Source organism: Monodelphis domestica, chromosome 1 (assembly GCF_027887165.1).
Source record: "Monodelphis domestica isolate mMonDom1 chromosome 1, mMonDom1.pri, whole genome shotgun sequence".
Lineage (NCBI taxonomy): Eukaryota > Metazoa > Chordata > Mammalia > Didelphimorphia > Didelphidae > Monodelphis > Monodelphis domestica.
The window spans coordinates 298,757,103-298,773,784 of record NC_077227.1 but is presented as its reverse complement, the minus strand read 5'-3'; the positions used below and the strand labels follow the sequence as shown (position 1 = coordinate 298,773,784).

Genomic DNA, 16,682 nt, shown 5'->3' with positions numbered 1-16,682 from the left:
GAAGAGGAAATTAAGACAATCATTAAAAACTACTATGCCCAATTATATGGCAACAAATATGGCAATCTAGGTGATATGGATGAATAATTACAAAAATATAAATTCCCTAGACTAACAGAGGAAGAAATAGATTGCCTAAACAACCCCATATCAGAAAAAGAAATTGAACAAGCCATCAAAGAACTCCCCTAAGAAAAAATCCTCAGGTCCATGTGGATTCAAAATTAATTCTATCAAACATTCAAAGAACAACTAATCCCAGTATTATACAAAGTATTTGACAGAATAAGCAAAGAAAGAATTCTACCAAATTCATTTTACGACACAAATATGATAGTGACCCCACAGCTAGGCAGGTCAAAAACAGAGAAAGAAAACTATAGACCAATCTCCTTAATGAATATAAATGTAAAAATCTTAAATAGGATACAAGCAAAAAGACTCTAGCAAATGATTATTCACAATGACCAGGTAGGATTCATGCCAGGAATGCAAGGATAGTTCAATATTAGGAAAACCATTCACATAATTGACTGTATTAACAAGTAAACTGACAAAAATCACATGATTATCTCAATAGATGCAGAAAAAGGTGTTGACAAAATACAACACTCATTCCTATTAAAAACACTAGAAAGTATACGAATACAAGGGTTTTTCCTAAAAATAATAAACAGTATATGTCTAAAACCATCAGCCAACATCATCTGCAATGGGGATAAACTAGATGCATTCACAATTAGATAAGGAGTGAAACAAGGATGCCCATTATCACCACTATTATTTAACATTGTACTAGAAACAATAGCTGTAGCAATTAAAGAAGAAAAAGAAATTGAAAGTATTAACATAGGCAATGAGGAGACCAAGCTATCACTCTTTGCAGATGATATGATGGTCTACATAAATAGTCTGTAATAATTAAAATAGTGGAAGATATAAACTGTCGCAGATAAAAGAGTGGTTGGCTTAAATTGTGACCGCAGAAAATATGTTTTCAAGACAAGGTCTTGTTTTAAATCAAATAATATAAAGTGGTCACCAGGGAAAAATTCCCAAATATGAAATATACCCACGTCAACTGGGTTTTATAGAGATTTCAATTAATACAGATGAGGAATTAAAGAAAGGGAGAGAGAGAGAAAAGGAAAAATAGAGAAAAAGAATAGGCCGGCCCAGGCCAGCCCAGACCCAAGCCCTAAGAGAGAGATCAGTCAGTCTTTTATCCACTCACCACAAGATTTTTCCAAGCAAGGATTCTAGTGTTCAGAGAGACACTAGCTCAGCTTTGCCCAGCTGCCATCTCCAGAGAGAGTTCCCCTGAGACTTCTCTCAAGGCAGCCTTTCTTCTCCTTTTAAAGGGAATTTTCTCCTATGTCACCTCCCATAAGTTCTCATATCTACCCATCACAGTAGACATTTTCCAAAGGACAGACCATTCTTAATTCACACCTAAGAAGGCTAAAATTTTGAGTAATTCACACTTGAGCAAGTTCTCACGTCTTTGCCTTTTGCAAGTTCACAACTTGCCTGACCTTTATAGGTACTTAACACCCTTTTTTATTAGATCTAAAAATAGGCACAGCTTAAGAACTTTTGGCTTACTGTTTAAATGGGGAATGGTCTTAACCAAACCCTATGAAGTAGGGTCTGAGAATTTTTAAGGTTCACAAGTCCTAGAGAATCAACCAAAAAGCTAGTTGAAATAATCAACAACTTTAGCAGCATTGCAGGATACAAAATAAACTAACATAAGTCATCAGCATTTCTATATATTTCCAACACATCTAAGCAGCAAGAATTAGAAAGAGAAATTCCATTTAAAATCACCCTAGACAATATGAAATACTTCGGAATCTATCTGCCAAGACAAATACAGGAGCTATAAGAACACAACTACAAAACACTCTCCACACAATTAAAACTAGATCTAAACAATTGGAAAAACATTGATTGCTCACGGGTATGACAAGCTAACAATAAAAATGACCATTCTACCCAAATTAATTTATTTATTTAGTGCCATACCCATTGAACTTCCAAAGACCTTTTTAACTGAATTAGAAAAAAACATAACAAAGTTCATTTGCAAGAACAAAAGATCAAGGATATCCAGGGAAATCATGAAAAAAAAAAATGTAAAGGAAGATGGCCTTGCAGTCCCAGATCTCAAACTGTACTATAAAGCAGTGGTCATCAAAACAATTTGGTACTGGCTAAAAGACAGAAAGGAGGATCAGTGGAATAGACTAGGGGTAAATGACCTCAGTAAGACCCTCTATGATAAGCCCAAAGATCCCAGTTTTTGCAACCAAAACCCACTTTTTGATAAAAACTGCTGGGAAAATTGGAAGACAGTATGGGAGAGATTAGGTTTGGATCAACATCTCACACCCTACACCAAGATAAACTCAGAATGGGTGAATGACCTGAATATAAAGAAAGAAACTATAAGCAGATTAGGCAAACACAGAATAGTATACTTGTCAAATCTTCGGGAAAGATTTTAAAACCAAGCAAGAGCCAGAAAAAAAATCACAAAATGTAAAATCAGTAATTTTGATTATATCAAATTGAAAAGGTTTTGTACAAACAAAACTAATGCATCCAAAATTAGAAGTGAAGCAACAAATTGGGAAACAATCTTCATAACAAAAACCTTTGACAAAGGTCTAATTACTCAAATTTATAAAGAGCTAAACCAATTTTACAAAAACTCAAGCCATTTTCCAATTGAAAAATGGGCAAGGAACATGAATAGGCAATTTTCAGTTAAAGAAATCAAAACTATTAATAAGCACACAAAAAAAGTGTTCTAAATCTCTTATAATCAGAGAAAAGCAAATCAAAAACTACTTTGAGGTAGTTTTTTTTTAGTTTTATGAGTGCCTCACACCTAGCAGATTGGCTAACATGACAGCAAAGGAAAGTAATAAATATTAGGGGGCATGTGGCAAAGTTGGGACATTAATGCATTGCTGGTGGAGTTGTGAATTGATCCGACTATTCTGGAGGGTAACTTGGAACTATGCCCAAAGGGAGCTAAAAGACTGTCTGCCCTTTGATCCAGCCATAGCACTGCTGGGTTTGTACCCCAAAGAGATAAGGAAAAAGACATGTAGAAGAATATTCATAGCTGCACTCTTTGTGGTGGCAAAAAATTGGAAAATGAGGGGATGCCCTTCGATTGGGGAAAGGCCGAACAAATTGTAGTATATAGTGGTGATAGAATACTACTGCAATCAAAGGAATAATAAAGAGGAGGAATTCCATGGGAACTGGAACAACCTCCAGGAATTGATGCAGAGTGAGAGGAGCAGAACCAGGAAAACACTGTACACAGTGACTGAAACACTATGGTACAATCGAATGTAATAGACTTCTCCATTAGTGGGAATGCAGTGATCCTGAACAACTTGGAGGAATCTACGAGAAAAACCACTATCCACATTCAGAGGAAACACTGTGAGAGTAAAAACACCGAAGAAAAACAACTGTTTGAATACATGGGTCGAGGGGATATGGTTACGGATGTAGACTCTAAAAGAACATCCTAGTACAAACATCAACAGCATGGAAATAGGTTCTGATCAAGGACACAAGTAATACCAAATGAAATTGCAGGTCAGCTGTGGGAAGGGTGGGTGGAGGGGAGGGAAATAATGTGATTATTGTAACCAAAGAATAATGTTCTAAATTATTTAATTAATTAATATTTAATTATATGTAATATATAATTAATTAATAACAATTAATTAATAAAAATAAATAAATGATAAATAAATAAAAAATAATTAATTAATTAAACATAAAAAGAGTTTAAAGTATAGTTTTATAGCCAGTTAGGCATGGTTCCAAATTGTTCTCCAGAATTGTTAAATCAATTCACAACTCTGTACCAAAGGGGTTACACTACATTTTGACTGTGACTTTGAGACTCATGTGCCAAACAAGTCAAACTAATACTACCAATACTTTAATCACTATCTCCTCTCAGAGGGAGATGGAGACAGTCTAGAACCCTTGGCCCAAAAGCCTTAGGAACAGCAATGTTCCTCTACAGGTATCCCCAAACTTTTTACACAGGGGGCCAGTTCACTGTCCCTCAGAGCATTGGAGGGCCAGACTATTTAAAAAAAAAACAAAACTATCAACAAATCTGTATACCACTGTCTGGAATATCAAGAGGCTGCAGGGCTGGCTGTGATGGCCCCTCACCACCACCACTATACCGGGCAGCAGTATACACAGTGCAGAATCCCCTCTCCCAGATCACAGCTCACCATGCTGATATCTTCCATTGTGCAGCCACATAATCATTTGTGCAGCACCTCGTTCTCGTTCAGTTATCTCAGAACAAGGTGCCACGCAAAGGATTATGTCACCGGAAGTAGTACTGTACATGAGCAATGCCGTGCTTTGAGGCACCGCCACATACCGTGCTCCTCTCACTGACCACCAAAGAAAGAAGTGCCCCTTCCGGAAGTACGGTGGGGGTTGGATAAATGGCCTCAGGGGGCCGCATGTGGCCCACAGGCCACAGTTTAGGGACCTCTGCTCTAAAACACGGAACCTGACCTATCCCCACAGCCATTAATTAGGGGAGAAATCATTGTAGAGAGGGGGCCTACTTTTATCATCACTATAATAAGTAGCTATGGATCAACAACCATCAGCTGGCAGATAAGCACAAAAGCCCTGGGGGAGTGCCTGCACTCCAGCCTAGTTCTCATTGCCATTCAGGGAGGCTATTCCTGTGGAGTTAAGGCTGGTCATTTCCACAACTGCCACCCACAACTAGTCAGGCAAGCTAACCTAGTTGAGACAGTGAGGGAACAGGGAGAAATCTTGGCAAAGTGAAACCACCACCACTACTTATACCAATCTACACTCAGAGCCCATAGGAAACTGCCTAGGCCCTTGAACCTAATTGTTAGAAAAAGCAATGCTTCCATCACAGTGCCTACCATCACCACACTGGGATGATTAGAGCAATCCCTGTGGAGACACATCCTGACTAATGCTTCTAACAGGTAGAAATGACATTAAAGAGACACCTTATACATCCTTGGACCTTTCCATCTGACTTGAATCTGAAAGCTTCTCTATATATTTCATCTCCTGAACAGGGGCTACTTTACTTTTCTATTGGTATCTCCCAAACCTTTGTACATAGTAAGCACTTAATACATGCTTTTTAAATTCATTTATTTTTCTTTCGTTACTTCCACGTTTTCGTTACTTCCATCGTTACTTCCACAATTAAGGTTCAAGTTTTATTCATCAGTAAGTAATGAATACATTATACTTTTGGAATCATACCTGTTAAGTTTATTTAGGCTTTAATTTAAAATATCTCATTTTTATTTTCTCATTTCTATTTCCAGTCTAAAAAACTAGCCAATATAAGTATTTTAATATCATACTGTATTCATGGAATATAGCTGATAAGCCTCATGTATTTAAAAGGATGGTGAGGGAAGTATTACTGAAAGAAAAAAGGTCTATGGAATAAATCAAATCATCTTTCAAGAGAGCTGGAACAGAAAATAAACTTCATTAAGAAGCTTAGGAAAAAGAGATATGTGATGTCATAGAGACCAGTTAGGGGAATTCCCTTTATCTGTGGTTTGCATCTGAGAAAGCCAAGAACAAGAAGACTGGGCTCTTATTATAATAAAAATCATAGAAAGAATCTTACTTAATACTGCAATGTCAATAAGAATTTTATCATAAAACTTAGTTTGCAGTATCTATTTTTTTAATCTCTAAAGAACCTTCTTATTCCCAAAATTCTAATTCTCATATTCATTACTGTTGAATCAATACTGTTCTCACATTTCATTTTTGCATTTACATTTTTTCCACAAGTATTAAGCAACAACAACAAAAAAAAAACAAAACCCACCTCCACAAAAAAAGAAAGGAATAAAGAAGTAACCTATCTTCTTTGCCTAAAGGCCTCCAGTAAGTGAAAATCCACCACCCTCTTGAGGCAACCCATTCTACTTCTGGAATTCTCTAATGCAGGGGCATTCAACCTGGAATCCATGAATTTTTAAAAAACATATATTTTGATAACTGCATTTTAATAGAATTGGTTTCCTCTGTGAATCTATGTATTTTAATTCACTTAACATTCTGACGAGTTCATAGGCTTTATATGCCAAAAATGTTCATGACACAAAAAAGTTTAAGAACTCCCACTCTAATACAAGTGTGTTTGTTTCTTTGCACCTTTCGCCCAATGCTCCTACCTTTGCATTTTGGAGTAAAAAAAAAAAATCTAATCTAATTCCTCCTCCCAAGTAATAGCTCTATAAATACCTAGACAGTTATTCATCTTTTCTTTTTCAGGGTAAGCATCACAATATTTGCTTCAGTTGAGCCTGATACATTTTGCTTTTAATGAATCCTCAAAAATAGTTTTAAAAAATAGATATTTATATAGTTCTTTAAGGGATGCAAAGCCTTTCCTATACATTAGAGCAGATGTCAAGCCTTTTAGAGATGGAGTTCCAGGGCCTACCCCCAGACCAAGCTGTGCTCCATGCTCCTATGAACCACATGTGTTCACAGACACACACACACACACACACACACACACACACACACAGAGGAGGAAGCAATTGGGCTGCTGGGCAGAGGGGGGCTGATGAAGTGAGGAATGTCTTCAGAGTGTGGAGAGGGGGAGGGGAGCAGCTCCATCAGAGTTCCTCTGCCTTTCTAGTACTGAACTCTGGGAGGGACAGCAGCCGCTGGGTGCCCACAGAGAGCACTTTTCATGCCATCTTTGGCATCTTGCCACAGGTTCACCATCAATGCATTAGCAGCTAACAGGCAGATTTACAAACTGGACGAGGTACATTCTGAAATGATAATGAAATATGAAAATTATAAACCCTCCTCCATTACCCAAGCCACAGTATCAAGTGAAATGAAATGTAAAAGTAACATTAGTTTATCCCTTTAAAACATATAATAGAACATAATATAAAGGGATCACAAGCAAAAGAAAAGGAAATCTTCCAAAACACCCTTTTCCAAATTCAAGCTGTCTGTGGGCCCCCACATCACCAGAGAGAGTAGAGGAAGTGTTTGCTTTGGGCGGTTGGACAGAGGAGTGGGGCATGCAAAAAATGTCCTCAGACATTGAGAAATGGGAGAACCAAGCAGGTCCCCGAGTGCTGGCTTGGCATGTGTGCCACATCTTTGCCAACACTGGCATAGGGCCTACCTAAAATAAGCAAAGGTGTAGAAACAGGAAAAGATAGGGTCCAAGTAGAAGTCTTTGAGAGCAAATTATTTCCAACTTTAGTTCTTCCATAATATTTCTTAAACATATACCTGACCCTATCATTTTTCTACTTAAAACAAAAAATGTCAGCAGCTACCTACTGAAAATCTAATATAACGATAAACTACCATAGAGAATGGGCAAAGGCAATGAGTAGCATAAGTGTTGTGTGATTAGAATCTGTTACCCTAAAAACTACGATCCCCAGAAAAACTACAATTCCCAGAACCCCACTCACTTCCTGTCATTACTGTGCTGACATAGACATAGACTTGTTGTTGCTTAATACTTGTGGAAAAAATGTAAATGCAAAAATGATATGTGTGAACAGTATCGATTCAACAGTAATGAATAAGAGAATTAGGATTTGGGGAATAACGAGGTTCTTTAGATATTAAAAAAATAGATACTGCAAACTAAGTTTTATGATAAAATTCCTGGGTGGAAGTGCATCTGTCTCACTGTCTCTTTCCTTCCTGTAGAAGCTTTGGTGGAGCAGGCTTTTTGAGCAGGTAGAAAAAAACTTGGTCACATTTTTTTGTCTATTTTGTCAGATAATAAAATTTTAAAAAATAATACTTGTAAGTATTGCACATTGATTTAACTCCTACAGTGTTAAGCATTAGCCTAGAAGTCAAGAGACCTAGGTTTGCAATTTTAGCTCTAACATTAGCCAGGAGATCTTAGGCAAGCAATTTTACCCAGAGGAATCACAATTTTGTGTATATCAGTTTATACACAATTTTGTGTATAATCAGTTATGCAAATACAATATAAAATGTACCCAAATCTTAGGAACTTTAAGCCAAGGAAAGTTCTAATGAATCATGATTTTCTTCTAATGGGGAAATATTCACTTTCAGAAAAATAAAAAATTATCTACATAAAACTTATGAAATGTTTTAAAATACTAGGTGAGTTCAAATTTCCTTGCAGTTCTAAATATTAAGATATGCAGCGGGCATATTCTAAATTTTAAAAATATATTTCCTATAATCTTGATTATGTATAATATATAATACTGATGAATGCTTTTAAAATTCAAGAAAATAGCCTGAACTACATTAAATCATAGAAAGCAACACTCTGTCCATTGCAAAGAACGAAAAATGACTACAGTGCATGAGGTTTGAGTTCATAATGAAAACAGGAAATAGGGCTCCCCAAGTTGAACTATGGTCCTCTTCTAATATAAGGTTCAACCAAAGATTAAATTTAGGATGACTAAAGCAGAATTTACTTGATTCTGCTTTACTACAGAATGAAGCTTTTAATAATTTTTCCAGAAACATGTTGCATAATTAAGGACAAAAAAAATCAGACTCCTCTCATTTGTAACAACATTATACCACTGTCTCCCACTCAAATTATAATAGCTAATTTTGCCAGATGGAAAAGAAAAAAACATGTATCTATCTTCCTTATCCAAAATTTTAAAAAAAAAATGCATATCTATGTTCTCATCATGCCTCCACTCTCCCCATTTATGAGCATATCATGTTAAGTGAAATTACCTAATTAAATAGGTCAGCTTTATAGGCTCATCTATCCGGCTTTATTACTTATCAACTGATACATATAGAATGAAGTGGGATACCCTTTGCAGTAAGAGGAAGAAGGAATTGTAATGTTGTGAAAAGAAAGACTTAGAAGGGATTTACTTTTCATACAATGTATTAAGTGCATAATGAGAAGACATGAAGATAGGGTGAAAATGGAGAAGAAATGATTATAAGCATAAGTGATAGTGACAGCAAGCCAAATCTAAATATAATCATTTTAATAGATTACTTTATGCACTGATGTCAAATAAAATTAACCAGCAGTCTTATACTTTGAAATCTCATACATATTGAGATGTTGTGGGGAAAAATTAACTGGCATTTGTGGATTTGTAAACAGCTCAAGTTCATGAACTTGAAACAGACAACTACCTCACTAAATTTTATAAGCATGTTTGGTTAACTGTATGTGGGGGAAAATTAGGTCTTTCTATTCCCAAAGGATAACCTTCCTCCCCACCCAAACCCCGCCCCCCCCCCAGGGATAGAATGAAAAACTAACACTTAAATCACTACAAGTTATAGTCCAGGTACTCTTGAGTGGCAGAATATTGTCTGCCTCACTGTAATAAGAGTGTGATAGTGCTAGCTGCTAGATAACACTCCTAAGTGCTGGGGTCAGGCAAGAAGTGACACCCCAAAGAGACTTCAAAACTGTTTTCCAAAGAAAGATAAAAGTAAACAAGTTATAGTTAGCACCACACCCAATTATATGCACAAGCAGTCAAGAATGCTTTTTTTCAGATCCCCAGCTGGTCTCTACAATCAAGATAGAGATCTGGCCCAGAATTAATCAGGCATTCTCACCCCCTGGACAGACTGTAGCAATATTCTCTTTCCATCAAAACCAGAATTGAAACATTGTTCAATTGAAGTGATTTGTTTCCTCCAACTCCACTCAAATTATCTCCTATATAATGATTTAAAAGAGGTGTATTCACAATAATAAAACTTTATTTCCGTGTCCATTTGTGTTCTTGTATGGTGAAATTCAACATTGTATTGGAAGTTACATTGATGGCTCTTAATCAACTCTATATTTTGTGATGTCCAAATACCTGGCTATACTTACTCCAGCTCTCTGCAGTCAAAAACCTCTTCTGGCTTTAGAGCATATTCAATTCCAAAACTAAACCCACAAAGGAGTTTCAAAGTTTACACTCCAAAAAGTCCAATGAATCAGAACCAGCAGGGAGGGGAAGAGTATGCCATAGGTTTAAAGGCTAAGATGGAAATAAAAAGTCTCTGATGGACCTGAAATTAGTCAGAGAAAAATGTCAGTAGAACCAGAAGGAAAATTACCTCAGCCTTTTTGAGTGTCAGTCCCAAATTGGTAAGTGAAATTATTAAGTATGGATGTCTATTTTTGAGAAATTAAATGGACTGAATCTGTTAGTCAAACTTCCTTACAGAAAGAATAACCCATGAGAATTCTGTTTTATTTACTTATTTAAATAACCCTTATCTTCCATCTTGAAATTAATACTGTATATTGGTTTCAAAGCAGAATAGGGGCAATTAGGCAATAGGGGTTAAGTGACTAACTCAGGATCCTACAGCTACAAAGTGTCTATGGTCATAATTGAAACCAAGACCTCCTGTCTCTAGGTCTGGCTCTCAATCCACTAAACCACCTAGCTGACCCCCTCCCCCACAAAAGTATTCTTTTGAATGGACAGAATACCCCAAGGAAAATATATAACTCAATTAATTTGGGAGAAAGGAGGAAAATGAAAATGAGACATATTACTAGCTACGACTTGGACAAGTCATTTTAGCACTGTCTCGATAACGCAAACTTTAAAATAAAGGCAAACTAAGTAAGTGATCTTCGTAAAGTATAGCATTTTTCCACCTTTTGATTCTCATGGGGGAAGGGGCATGACAACCAATTTTAAACTCTGTACCTCAGCTTTGCATCCAGAAGCAGCAAGATTTTCATAGGTCTAACCATTCACACCGGAAAACGCTATAAGTCTGGCCTCCCTGTCCCCAGCAACATTCCCAACACCAGGGACTTCCCCCTCCTTCCAGGCCCTAGAGTAGATCTCCAAGCGGGCCGAAGAAGTCTATGGGCCTCGTAGGCCGCTCCAAGACCTCTCAGGTCGAACCCATACTGGTCACCCCAAGTTTATTTAACCACAGGGCGCTCATTTCCTCCTCTTGAAGATGAGGATACTACTACTGCTTGCCCTGCCTCCGTCCCAGCTGGTAGTGAAGCAAGAACCCCTCAGGACAGGAGCCGTTATTATCTTTGGTCACTCAGACGAGCCTGACCAGACACCCCATCCAGGCCCCACGCCGCCTGACCCTTAAGACCTCCATCTATTCCCCCTTTCTCCTTTCGGAAAGGGACCAGTCGTCCCATTTCCCCGACTCCTACGTTGTTCCGAGCTAGGGCCCCAACTGCCGGTGCTGAAGAGTCAGGCTAGCAGGCTCCCTTGCACATAGTAGGCACTTACTACACTGTAGCAGTTAGGAAAAAAAGCTCTTCGGGGGTTCGCTGTGGAGCTGAGGCCGGCACGCACAAGGGTCCGGCCCGCGTGCTTTACCGCCGTAGCGCCCGTGAATGGCCTGACCCCCGGAGGTCCCGGAAGTCGACGCGACAGAACCAGGGGGAGGTGGGCAGGGCAGCTGCGGCCTGAGAAGGAGCCGCCCGCCACCTACCCCTCACAGACTTCTGGGGTCTTCCCTCACGCCCCCACCCCCACCCCAGCCCGCATTAGTATGATACACTTACAAGCCGAGTAAGGCAAGAGGGGATGGGGAAAAGGGGAGGGAGTCCCCGCCGGTACTTCGTGCGCTCCTACCGGGCGCGGGCCGGTTTCCGCTCAATGCAACTTTATTAAGATCCTAGCTGTGGGAGACATTCACTGCAACCCGCTCCCAGCCTGGCGGAAGGGGAGGACCCGGATGGGGGGGGGATCACAGTTGGAAAGGTTGTTGCCGCGGCAGCGCATGCGCACTGGGCCCGATTTGCTGCGGTTGTGGGAGTCCGAGCAGGCTTTGGGGGGTTGGGGGGATGGGAGTAGGTGACTCCTTCAAAACTGGCTATAAACTGCAGTTCCTGAAGCCCCATAATCCATTTCGGCCTCTACGAATGGAAATGACGGTACTACTCCCAGTACTGCCCAGTTTAAGTCAGAGCATCAAACATTGCTTGAGAACTAACTGAAACCACAAAACCTCACAGAAAGCCCCATGAAAAGCTCTTGGACTTTCCCCGGCAGATTCAGGAAATACACATTGGGAAGCGGGGGAGGGGAGCCTCCAGAGGGGCGAAATCTATAGTTATAAAAATGAGTTTTATGTACTGGAGCCCCTTGCTGCTCTGCAACAACTTCATTGTAGCCTTCGAAATTATCTAGTCAGCAACCTTTAATTTTACAGATGAGAAAACCTGAGGTTAACCAAGGTCAAGTGATTTAGCCCAGGAGTCGTTCTAGAATTAGAACCCAGGTCTTTTAACTCCCATCTGTATCACCTCTTCCCCCAAATATATACCACAAAGTTAATACGTTAATTTACAATCTACTTATCTGGCCGTTTTGATTAGGAATGATTTCGGTATTTCAAAAATCCAGAATGTCGTTGATTTGTGCATTCCTTTTCTTTGCAAATCAAAATCCTTCACATCTTAGTTTATTTCTTTCAGTTGCTGTGACTACAGGGAAAAATAATTAGAGCCTTGTGGTAATGAACTTTTCCCCTCAGCTCACAGTCCAGAAAGCTAGTTGTCCCTATACAAACATGAAATCCTTTGCAGAGCCCCCTAAAATCCTTTTGAGCTCGGAGACTCTGATGACCATATTTGTCAAATTCTAGTCATGAGCCATAGCTAAATTTTATTTTGAAGATTTCCTCAGAATAGAACTCCATAGTATATGTTTGAGGAGCCAGAGGACAAATCAAAATGAGAAAAAGACCCACTGTGTTAGGCTCCAGGTGATAAAGGATTACAATTTTACCTGCATCCTTAAACCTCTCTTAGGTATAAATTTTAATATATTAATTTTTACATGGCAGTAACAAAACTGTCCCATTTTTCTATGGTTTCATTGGTATTGTGGCTGTATTTACTTTCACAGTTATAATTATTTATATAGGAAGCGATTTTCTTAGCCTTTTTTAGAGTTCATTATTATACTCTACCTTATTTAGTCTGCTCATTATCCTTTTTGTTTAAAAACCCTTACCTTCCATCTCAGAATCAATACAGGGTAGTGGTTCCAAGGCAGAAGAGTGGTAAGGGCCAGGCAAGGGGGACTGCTTGCCGAGGGTCACAGAGCTAGGAAGTGCCTGAGGCCACATTTGAATCCAGAACCTCTTGTCTCTAGAGCTTGCTCTCAATGGACTATCTTTATATCCTTTAAATATCCTCAAAACCTTAGCTTAGCCCAGTGGTGTCCAATTCACTTTCCAAGGACCTCCTGAGACATACAAAACTCTTGAGTATAGATGGGACCAAATTAAAATATAATTAGGAAATGTTTAACAAAATAAATAAAAATGCAGTACAACCTAAATAATGCTAATTTGTGATTTTCTAAGTCAATATGCTGCTGGCAGAGGTTCTTTTCTACTTGAGTTTCATACCACTGGTTTAGACTACTTCCCTATTATTAGAGCCTTTCCTCTGACTGCATGCATATCTAATGCATGCATATCTAATCTATCTAATAGAGATCCACTTCAAATTCTGCTTTTTCCAAGGTTCCTTCTTCCTCCATACTAGGATATTTATTCATTGTCCATCTCATACACTTGAATTTTTTTGTGTAAATCCTTTATGACAGGGCCCCTAGAGAACCTTTTCCATTTCTTTGAAAAGCAAATAGTAAAGTGGTTTGCCTATAACATCAACAAATAAGCATTTATTAAGTATCTAGTTCAGGCCAGGCACATTTCAAAGAAAGACCAAAAAATGAAAAAGTTCCTGCTTCCAAGGAACTTGCTTTCTATTGGGGAAGATAAATATAATATGTGTGTATATGCATATAATATCTGCAAACAAAACTCTTACAAAATAAATATGAGTTAATTTAGGGAGGAAGATTCCTGAAAGTTGGGAAAGGCCTTTTTTGCAGAAAGTAGTGCTTAAGTTCAGTTTTGAAGGAAATAAGGAAATCTTTGAGGCAGAGTTGAGAAGGGAGTACATTCCTGGCATGGTGTTATTATCAGGATAAGGTCATAGAGATAGGAGATGGAGTGCTCTATGAAGAATGACAAGAAGACCAATGTAATGAGACCATAGAGATCAAAGAAACTGAGAAGGAAAGAAAGTCCATAATAAGGCTAGAAATATAAGCTGGGGCCTGGTTGTAAAGGGCTTTAAAAGTAAAACAAGGAAAATTATAACTTTTTCTAGAGGCAATAGCAAGCAACTGAAGTTTGAACAGGGAAGCAACATAATCAGATCTTCATTTCAGGGAAATCACTTTCACAATATAGAGAAATGGACTGGAATAAGGAAGAGGCTTTAAAGAGACCAGCTACAAGAACATTACAAGAGTCAGAGTAACAAGTCTAGTCAGAGCTAAGGTGGTATCTGTGTGAAAAGGGAGCTTAAAATATAGTGCAAGAGATGTAGAAATAGGAAAGGGAAAATTTGGCAACTGATTGAAAATGTGGGGTGAGGGAAAGCATAGAATCAGGAATAATATTGAGTTCAAAGGCAAGTAGACTAGAAGGTCAGTGGTATATTCATAAATAAGGAAATGGGATGCCAATTACCATTGCTACTATTCAATATTGTATGAGAAATGCTAAAGAAATAAGAAGAAATTGAAGGAATTCCCATGTTGGCAAAGATGTGGCACACATGCCCCATATACAGGAAGGGGCTGCTCCATTTCCCCACTTGACCAAGTCTGAGGACATTTTTGGAATGTCCCACTCCTCTGTCCAGCAGACTAAATCCTCCCTGTGCTCTCTGGGGTCATGTGGAGGGCTCACAGACAGTTTGAAGGTGCAATTTGGGCATGCAGTCTCTAAAAGGTTTGCCAGTGCTAGAATAGCAATGAGGAAATGAAGCTATCACTCTACGGATGATATGATGGTATTTCTAGAGAATAAACCAAAAAACTAATCAAAATAATAACTTTAGCAAGGTTTCAAGATATAAAATAAATACACATAAATCATCATTTCTCTATATCATCAGTCAAGCCCAACAGCAAGAGATAGAAAGAGAAATCCCATTTAAAATAACTGTAGACAATATAAAATACCTGGAAGTCTACCATCCAAGACAAACCAGAAGCTATATGATCACAACTACAAAACACTTTTCACACCAATAAAGACAGATCTAAACTACTAGAAAAATACTAATTGCTTACAGGTATGCCGAGTCAATATAATAAAAATGACAAGTTCTCCTAAATTATTTATTCAATATCTTATCAAACTACCCAAAAATTATTTCATAGAGTTAGAAAAAAATAACAAAGTTCACGTAGAAGAATAAAAGATTTAAAATATCATTATAAAGCAGTAATCATCACAACAATGTGTTATTGGCTAAGAAATAGAATGGAAAACCAATGGAATAAATTGGGCAATCAATGCACATTGGTAAATGACCATACTAACCTACTATTTGAGAAACCCAAAGATCCAAGCCTTTGTAAGAACTCACTGACAAAAACTGCTGAGAAAACTGGAAAATAGTATGACAGAAATTAGGCATAGACCAACACTTCATGCCTTATGCCAGTGTAAAATCAAAATGGATATGTGATTTAGAAATAAAGGATAATAACATAAGCAAATTATTTTTGCACGATTGTTTATGTCAGACCAATGAATAAGGATAGAATTTAAGCTAAAAAGAAGACAGAGAACATTATGAGATATAACTTTGACTACATTAAATTTAAATTAATGAAACCAAAATTAAAAGGCAAACTACAAATGGAAAAAAAATCTTTATAACAAGTGTCTCTGACAAAGGTTTCATTTCTTATACATATAGAGAACAGAGTCAAATTTATAAGAGTATAAAACATTTCCCAAATGACAAATGGTCAAAGATATGAACTGGCAATTCTCAAATTAAGAAATTAAAACTACCATTAGTCATATAAAATTATTCCAAATCACTATTAATTAGAGAAATGCAAATTAAAATAACTCTGAGATACTTTCTCGCATGCACCAAACTGGCTAACATAAAACAAAAAAAAAAGAAAATAATAAATGTTAGTGGCAATATGGAAAAATTGGGACACAACTATGTAGTTGTGAAATCTCTGGACTAATACAACCATTCTGGAGAGCAATCTGGAATCATGCCTGAATCGATGCCATTAAATTAGGCATATGCTTTGACCCAGCAATACTCATACTAGGTCTATATCCCAAAGAGATCAAAGATAGAGGAAAAGAACCTGCCTATGTAAAAATATTTATAGTGTCTTTATAGGATCTTTTTATAGTGTCAAAGAACTGGAAATGGAAAGGCTGTGCATTAATTGCGGAGTAACTGAACAACTTGTGGTATATGCTTGTAATGAAATTGTATTGTGCCATAAGAAATGACAAGATGAGCATTAAAAAAAGTCTGGAAAGACTTATATGAAGTGATACAAAGTGAAGTGAGCAGAACAAGGAGAACATTGTACACAATAACAACAACAATATATGATGATTATCTGTGAATGACCTAACTACTATCAAAAAGTCAAGGATTAAGGACAACTCCAAAGGACTCATAAAGAAAAAAAAGATGTCCACCACCATAGATGGAGTCTGAATTCAGATTGAAACATAACATTCTTCAATTTATTTCCTTCAGGATTTTTTCTTTACTGTAAGCAATA

At 37.7% G+C, this 16,682-nt stretch overlaps 1 protein-coding gene across 4 annotated transcripts in view; it reads right to left on the bottom strand.

Moving 5' to 3' along the window:
- SMAD5 (SMAD family member 5) overlaps positions 1-11,818 on the bottom strand; it is a 44,370-nt gene extending 32,552 nt beyond the window's left edge. Inside the window, exons 1-2 of one of the 4 annotated variants that reach the window (XM_007473291.3) lie at positions 11,600-11,770; positions 9,932-10,113 (exon numbers count right to left, since the gene is read on the bottom strand). The gene's annotated coding sequence lies outside the window, so the exon portion shown is untranslated. Of the gene's footprint in view, positions 1-9,931; positions 10,114-11,321; positions 11,509-11,599 lie in introns of those variants that run through there. The other 3 variants (XM_007473289.3, XM_007473290.3, XM_007473292.3) reach the window with 3 other exon arrangements.
- Between the last annotated feature and the right edge of the window lie 4,864 nt (positions 11,819-16,682).